The sequence below is a fragment of the Chelon labrosus genome (assembly GCF_963514085.1).
Source record: "Chelon labrosus genome assembly, chromosome: 9".
Taxonomy (NCBI): domain Eukaryota; kingdom Metazoa; phylum Chordata; class Actinopteri; order Mugiliformes; family Mugilidae; genus Chelon; species Chelon labrosus.
In genome coordinates, this window is record NC_140359.1 from 7264845 (window position 1) to 7272778 (window position 7934).

A 7934-nucleotide genomic window follows, 5' to 3' on the forward strand; every position below is an offset into this window, starting at 1 on the left:
CAAACAGGGGAGTCTTTATTTTTTCCCCATCTTTTTCAGTCTAATTGAGAAAGAGAGACAGAGAAAACAGAGGTCCCTAATCCACAGAGCACACAGACCCCTTTCATGGGAGGGCTGGGAGAGACCTTTATTTGTCCATTCCTATCATGGAGAAAGCGGGTTTCAAGCTCGGCTAGGTCTGAGCTGGAAGATTAGATGAAACCAGAGTGTTTTAAACCTCTTCTGTGGCCGTGGATTAGAGTCAGCCAATCCCCCTGCTCTCCAAAATGAAACAATACGGAGTTACAGGTGGCTCAGTGGGAGAGGGTACATAGCGCAGAGCTGATTTGAAACTGAAATGATCTATCCATCTAGGTGACAGAAAAATCCCAAAAGACAGAAGATAGTGTTCACTTTACCTAGAAAAAGCTGGGAGAGAAAACGAAGCAATGGAACTAATTTCAGCAAGTTCAAAGAAACATTCTTGGCACACTACAGTATTAGTCATAGTATAGTCATAGTATTTTGTTTAGTTAAACCACTTCACAGATCACCTCCCAGACATACTTAAATCATGCTAAATGAGACATATTAGGGTAGATTTTTTTGTGGAGGAGTGGTGTATTAAATTTGCTACTGAGATAGATCAAATACATGAGCACATGATGATATACATGAAAAGGGTGAGTCTCAGTCATAGGGCAACAGTGAGTTTAAACCAATTAGTGCAAATGGAGGCAGGACAGTAACCCCTCAGCAGGAGGTGGAGGAAAGTGTCTCCTGCCCTGCTTGGATAGATACCATGGCCTACATCGTCATCAATTATTCCTGGCATCTCAGCTTACCTATGAGCAGGGTGTGTGTAGGGGACAATGCCAGGGTGCCCTTGGGAGCAGGTGCCTTGGTCTCCCCATGAGCCCGAGGAGAAGTAGGAGAGCGTGACAGGATCGGGGTGTGTATACTGTGTCATCCATCCAGTCCAAGAGGCCTGGTAAGGAAATCCCTGGAATCCCACTCTTGTTCCAGCCGGGGCAAGCAGGTCACTTTACAGCTCATCACCGAATTAGAAAGGCTGTGGGTCAGTGTGAGCAGCATGCAGACCACAGAGAGATAGAAATAGATGGGACTGCCATCGTTCAGGGAGCTGGCACTCATTCGCCAAGATCCTCTCATCACTGAGACGTGGAGGATTGCAACGCGCACTGAGGAGGGCAAATCTCCAGGGAGGGAAACTTGACTGCTGTCCACTGGGACCATAAAGTAATGGTTACATAGTGTGGGCACAGAGAGCAACTTTATCATAATGACCATGATAAGCGGGACAAATTTTCTTCACTGAAGCACCTGGTTCTAGGAAAGATATGCACACCAAGATATGGTGTTACAGAGTTCACAAGACTTTTCTGGTGGGGTTTTAAATATGACAATACTACATATTTGACAATAAGGAGAAAGCATGGTAGCCTGTTCTTTGAGAAAATAAATGGAATTATGTGCTAGTTTGCTATATGTGCAAGATATATATAATATATTAATTAGATTTTAGGGGCACAAAAAGGGAGATTGTAGGGAGGGAAACAAGATAGCTATTTCCTTATGTCTTTGTGCCAAGCTCCTTGCAACAGCTTCACACTTGGGCCTACCATCCAGAAATAAGTGGCACTGATCTTCTTATCCAACTCTCAGCTAGAAAATGGATAAGTGAGAAGACATGAGTCATGAATCTACGTAGCAATGGAAAGACCGGTTTGCACCAGCTATTTTGAATTTGCATTGAGAATTTTTCACAGGTTTGTTTAGACCAGTGGTGTCAAACCCAATCAGAGAGGGGGCCAAAATTAAGAACTGACTCCAAATCACGGGCCAACCAGAATGGATATTTATTTAAAATGAGACACAATTTGTCTTTTCAGATACACATATTATCAGAATTCATTCATACAGAAATATGAGCGCGGTTGCGGTTGTGTTCCAAACACTTTTCCAAGGACTATTTTACCAACTGGGGCCAATGCGATGCTATTTTTCATAAGACACTGCAGTACCCGCAGTTTATGCTTCTGCGTTAACTTGACGCAGAGGCTACGGCGATAACACCACGCAGACCCCACGCAGAGACTAGCGCCGTAGCTGACATGCACCTAAACTGCCTATAAGTTAGCATGCTAAGGCCGTGTTAAACATGCTGCTGTTATTTGACTGAGGGACACTTTCTGTATGTCTGTATGTTAGTATATATTAGTTGATAGTATAGTAAGTTTTCTGTTCCTACCGTGGAACAGTAGTCTAACCCATTTAGCCTGGTAACACATTTTAGTATTTAGTGCTCTAATGCTTGTGCCTTGACCTTTTATGGGTAAACAGCATGGACTGATGTAGCTTCAGAGCGCTGCACTACCGATACGCTGAATGGTTGAGGAGGCAACCATGAGACACTGATGAGTTTGTCGATTAAGTCGGGAGGGAGAGCTGATTGACTACCTGCCTGATGCCAAAAGTCCATTCATATTGCAATGAAGTCTGGGATTTGTAGTATCAATGGTGTGCACACAAAATATCACGACCCAGTTCTGACAGATATAAAATAATATCTTGGTTTAGACCAATACACAATGGTAACTTAAGTTGATGAAACTGCACTACAGTAGCAACACATTTTTATTATTGTACTGCATTGTCTGCTGTGGACAATCTAGCGCTACGCTATAGGTAATGACTGACGACTCCAACTTCTACTGGAGTGGTGCCATATGTTTTAATAGGCCGTTGTAGTCAAAGATATTTTGGCATGTCACACCGGGAAAAACAAGCGTAAACTATGCATGCTGTGAAAACACACCACCTGTTTGTTGTATCTGCTGTCCTTCATCTTGCTAACTCCTTCCTTTTATCTCAGAATTGCATCAGTAAAGTGATATGAACGTCTTTGCTTCAGGTGACAAAGAAAACATTCGTGATCACAAACAAGCATGTCATTCTAGAGGGCTGACAGCAAAAAACTGAAGTGTTTATGTTTTTGTGTAGGTTTTGTAGTAAAACTACTTCTTCAAGCAAGTTACACTGAAAATACGTTGACTGAAGCATCTTCCTCCCAGTTGCACACATGAATTTGCACGTGACGGTGGATGAGAACGCATTAAGTTATCAGAACAGAAGAAGAAGATACACTGTGTCAAGGGATTACAAAACCCAATGGTCCAGCCTCCCTGGTTCATGTTTTCCTTGGGCATCTTTGCAGGTGTGAATGGAGGGATCTCAGAGATGGCGAAGAGTGACTGGCCCGCCTGTGATTTTGAGGAGTAGAACAAAATGCAACTGCACTGCCACTATCAGCACAACTAAACCATCCTCCCTCGAAGCAGTGAAGAAGGGGAGGCTCTCAGTGTCTCACTTTAATATTCTTATCAGCTCTTTTTGAAACTCCCCTTTAATGATGAAACTGTATCAAATGGGCATGTCCACTGGGAGCAGCAGGCAAGAAAAATATTATCGCTCTGACCCCTTATTTACAGCCATGTGAAAAAGACCATTCTGTTTAAATGGTTTATTCTTTAAAGAAGCAAAAATCTGACGAAACATGACACATAAAATTGATGCATGGTTGTACACTCCTACATTTTTCACACCTTCAGATCCATAAATTAAAAGCAGGGCTTCCAGATCAGGAGTCAGTTGTTAGAACCTTCACAGGAAGTGACAGGTCTTATTGTGTCATGCCAAGATCTGAAGAGCTCTCCAACATTATTGGAATTAAATTATTCTGCTCCGAGGAAAATCATTTAACGATGGGATAGATTCCAAACGACTAGCAATTTGTCTAGTACTGGCCACCCCAGAAAAAAATTGGTTTACCAATGAACATATACTGTGGGCAAAGGCCAGGCCTTTTGGAGTGGTGTGCTTTGGACAGAAGAATCATCAAAACTGTTAGCTCATCTATAGCTATAGTCCATCTAAAGTTTTGTGTTTCCATTCAAAGTACGCAGAACATTCAGTCCCAGAAACCTTTTCAAGGAATTAAAGGCCCATACACACCGAATGAACTGTAGCATCACCTCATGTCACCTATGTCAGAGTCAGACAGTTGCTCTGGAACACACCTCCATTTCTGTCCATATCAGCAGATAGATAGATAGATAGTTTAGATAGTAGTTTATTAATCCCAAACTGGGAAATTTCTCTGTTGCAGCAGCAGAGCTAGGGCTGTAGGTATGCAAACCTTAGTACAGAGATTGGATCTCCTGAAGCATGCTGATCAGTTGGGTCTTCCAGATGACCATGTCTTTGTGAATACATCTGTGTATTAGAATATTCAGACGAGATGAAGATGAAAATTCAGAAAAGCCTTCTATGCGTGTGTCTTCACTGACCACTTGCTTTATAGTAATTTCCATTTTTCTTCATTACATTGGTTCACCAAAGTGAGCAGCCAATCAGAATGATCCCTCTCCCTTCCAATACAGCACGCTCAGTCGGCCCAAAAACTGCTGACAAGGGGTCTGACTGGTGCCAGTGGCGCAGAACACACCACAAGAACCATGGACACAGATGCTCACTGAGGGCCAACAGCCATTCGCTTTGAAGTTTCCTTCAGGCCGCTGTTTGTCCACATTTCGACCGCAGACTTAAGACACGCAAAGACCTATTCGTCGTGGAAAAGTGGTCAAAATTTCAGCAAGCTGATGACTGACAACATTCTGAGCTTCTGAGGCTAAGGGTATGCTTACCTTTTGTATTGAAATTTTCTGTTGAATAGATGATTGGAAAAGTTACTTCTCCTGGTGGTCTTGTTTAATTGCACTACTTTAATCTGCACTGTTTCAAATGTTTGCTTGTCTGAATAAATCCAGAGCTCTACATTGTGATTACAAATATTTTCTGCACACTTCTCAGGTCACATTGCAGAGCAGTCTCTGACCAAAAAAAATAATATTTAGACAGAGCAAACACTTTCTGCCACGTTATTGATACAATTGCAAAACTTATCTGAGCAGAAAATGCAGAAAATGAGGATGACAGTGTTTTGATAGGCTCCAGAGCCAGGTTTTGGCTTGTGGCAAGTAATTTTTCATTTTTTATCCTTTTGCGAGGGTTCTTTTTTATTTCAATAACCAGATCTTCAAATCAGTTAAAGTACAAAAAGTTTGTTATAGTTTTGCCACTGCTCTGTTCCCCAGCAGTTTGTCATTATCAACTGAAGTCAATTTTTGTTACAGCTGCAAGCAAAAGAACAAAAAGAAAGACTACAGTGCTTTTGGATGGACAGAACCCAGATCAGTAAGCTGAGGCATACAGTAATGACCACTCTTCTTCTCACTGCTTCTACTTCATTGTTATACATTGTTAGGATGACATTAAGGGTAAAGACTACTTTGTGAGGGCTAATTACTGAGCTTGAGCTGGTTAAACATACACTGGTCTCTGTGTGCGTGAGTGTGCCAAAGTTTGCCTGTGATGGTGTCAGTCCTGTTTTAGAACCGTCTGAAAAATGTTGCATTTGTTTTGGAAACACCCAGCACATGTACACCTCTCCTCGGTTTTATTTTTAGAGAAAGTTCATGTGTCAAATACAGGCAGTACGCAAGGTTACTCACGATACCGAACACACCCAAGCATCCACACACACACACACACACACACCACCAACTCTAATTAGTTGGGGTGGGCAAACAAATAAACAGAGTCAGGCATGACTCTGTGCTCCATCCAGAAATGTGTGTAAGTGGTTCATTCACAAGTTGCACATCCCACCAAACAGAGCATTTATTAGCTAAACAGGAAAGACAGAATCAATCAGTCAGACAGGCACTGACAGCAGCCAGAGGGCAAGCTCAGCATGCAGTCCATCTGCATCACATAACAAGTCAGCCCATGCAGCTCGGCCTGTTTATGTGCATGCGTATTCTTACTATATGCATGTTTACGGAGAGAGAAATCAGCAAGAATTGCTGCCTCTGCCAGCTGTATGTTCCGCTCCGGCCCAGGCACTTCATTAGATCTCAGGCCAAAAGTGCTGGCTGCACAGTGGGAAGCCTTCATGGCACTGGAGGGTACTTTGATTTATGTGATGTGACTCAGACTGATAACACCAGAGGCCCGGAGCAGACACGTTCAGAAGGAAACTGTCAACTCGGGGCTGATACTGATGATTTCTCAGCTATCCCAGTGTTTGAGAAAACCCCTGGAAAGTGGAGCAGCAGTAGTTATGTAGAAGCTAGCAGGTTTAAATCAGTGCGGTCGTGTTCCTTCTGGTTTTCAGATCTGACTTTACCGTAGGCTCAGCCAGATACAGTATAAGAAATCTGACAGTCTGAATCGTTGCGCACATATTAAATTTGACTAACTATAGGTTGCAATTGTTACCAGCCTTAAATATAACGGCAAGCAATTTAAGAACAAATATATTTTTAATAAAATTAGAAACACAAATATTAACATGTCCAGTATCCTCAGTACAGCCTTGCAGCTCTGTGAAGTTGTACTTATGTACAGTAGTGTTGGGAAGCTTTCAGTGGCAATATGAAAGCACTGCATTTAGCAGATTATGTTAACTGCCTTAGTTTATAATAGTTTAGCTTTGTTCAGTGAACAGTTGCTAACAGGCAAAAAGTACAGCTGAGGTAGCTGGGAATGACTTTGGATATGCTTCATATTCCATGGCTGTGGAAGCATTTCTCTCAGAAGATCACAGAAGTCAGTAGGACTCATCCGCTGGGGATTCTGAATCAAATAATTATGGCAATAGATCTTATAATTTTTGAGATATACAGTACAGTGAACCAAAGTGATGGACCAACAGACCAGCCACCCAACAACCATGCCGCTGGTGCGGCTGAGGACAAACTGAAGAAAAGACTCGCTGCTATATGTTATTAATGGTTCGTTTTTCTTGGCCCGTTCATGCCAGGTTTTGCCTATGCCATATCTCTGTTTCGATCCAATGCAAATACAAAGCATGCCACGAAAACTATACAAAGCACTGTGCAACAACAACAATGAAATTACCTGAGCAATTAATCTCCACGTCAAGTGTTTTGATGAAAAACTGATAACGATTAAAAGGTTGTTAAAGGTGCAAAAACACAATGACAACACTTGTGAATCTCAATACAGAGTGGCAGACATATTTTGTTTAGATCTAAACACTAGAGTGGGTGTTGTACTGTTTTTGCAAGCAGACTTCTAGGGTCCAATTTGACATGGTTTGGCAAACGTACACACACACAAACACTATGCCTTTGTTGTATGCCGTGATCAAACATGAGACCAATAAATCTTTGCGTTGCTTCCAAAGGTAATAACACAGCTCCCTGTGTGGCAAAAGATCTGCCCATATGATTTAGGAGTTGAGGTTGCTGGTCGTAATTGTTCTCTTAATAACGTCTGGGCACATGAACCACAAACTATGACATTGTATCGCACACTTTTCACTGCTGGCCAAGGGCGCTGGTATCTAAGACTACGCAAGACTGTGGTCTGTCGGACCGGTTTTAGTGCGGTAGTGCTAGTGCGGTCACAGTGCTACATCTAGCTCCTTTTCAAACACCCGCATCCCCTCAGATAAAGACCATGTGTATTGAATTTAGCCCATTCCTCAGGGTATCCTGTTCTTATCAGGGGTCAGATAAGCTCATTTCACAGGCCCTCACCTCTACTCGGCTACCAATAGGACCCCCACTCTGTCAGGAGGTGACCTCCTCCTCTTTTTGTCAGTGTTTGCAGTTGAATGAGAAGAAAAGAAGGGAGGCTCACTATTGACTGAATCTTTTTGGAGAAAAATTTAAAATGTAGTCTTAAGATCTGTGAAACAAACAAGACAACCTTGACATTCCTGATGGGGAGTATTCAGACTCCCGACTCAGTCCCACTCTAGAATCCAGATTAAAATGTCTTTGTTCTGATGAGCTACACAACAGAAAATGTTATCCAAAGTGTGTAAATGTTTCCTGCTAGTG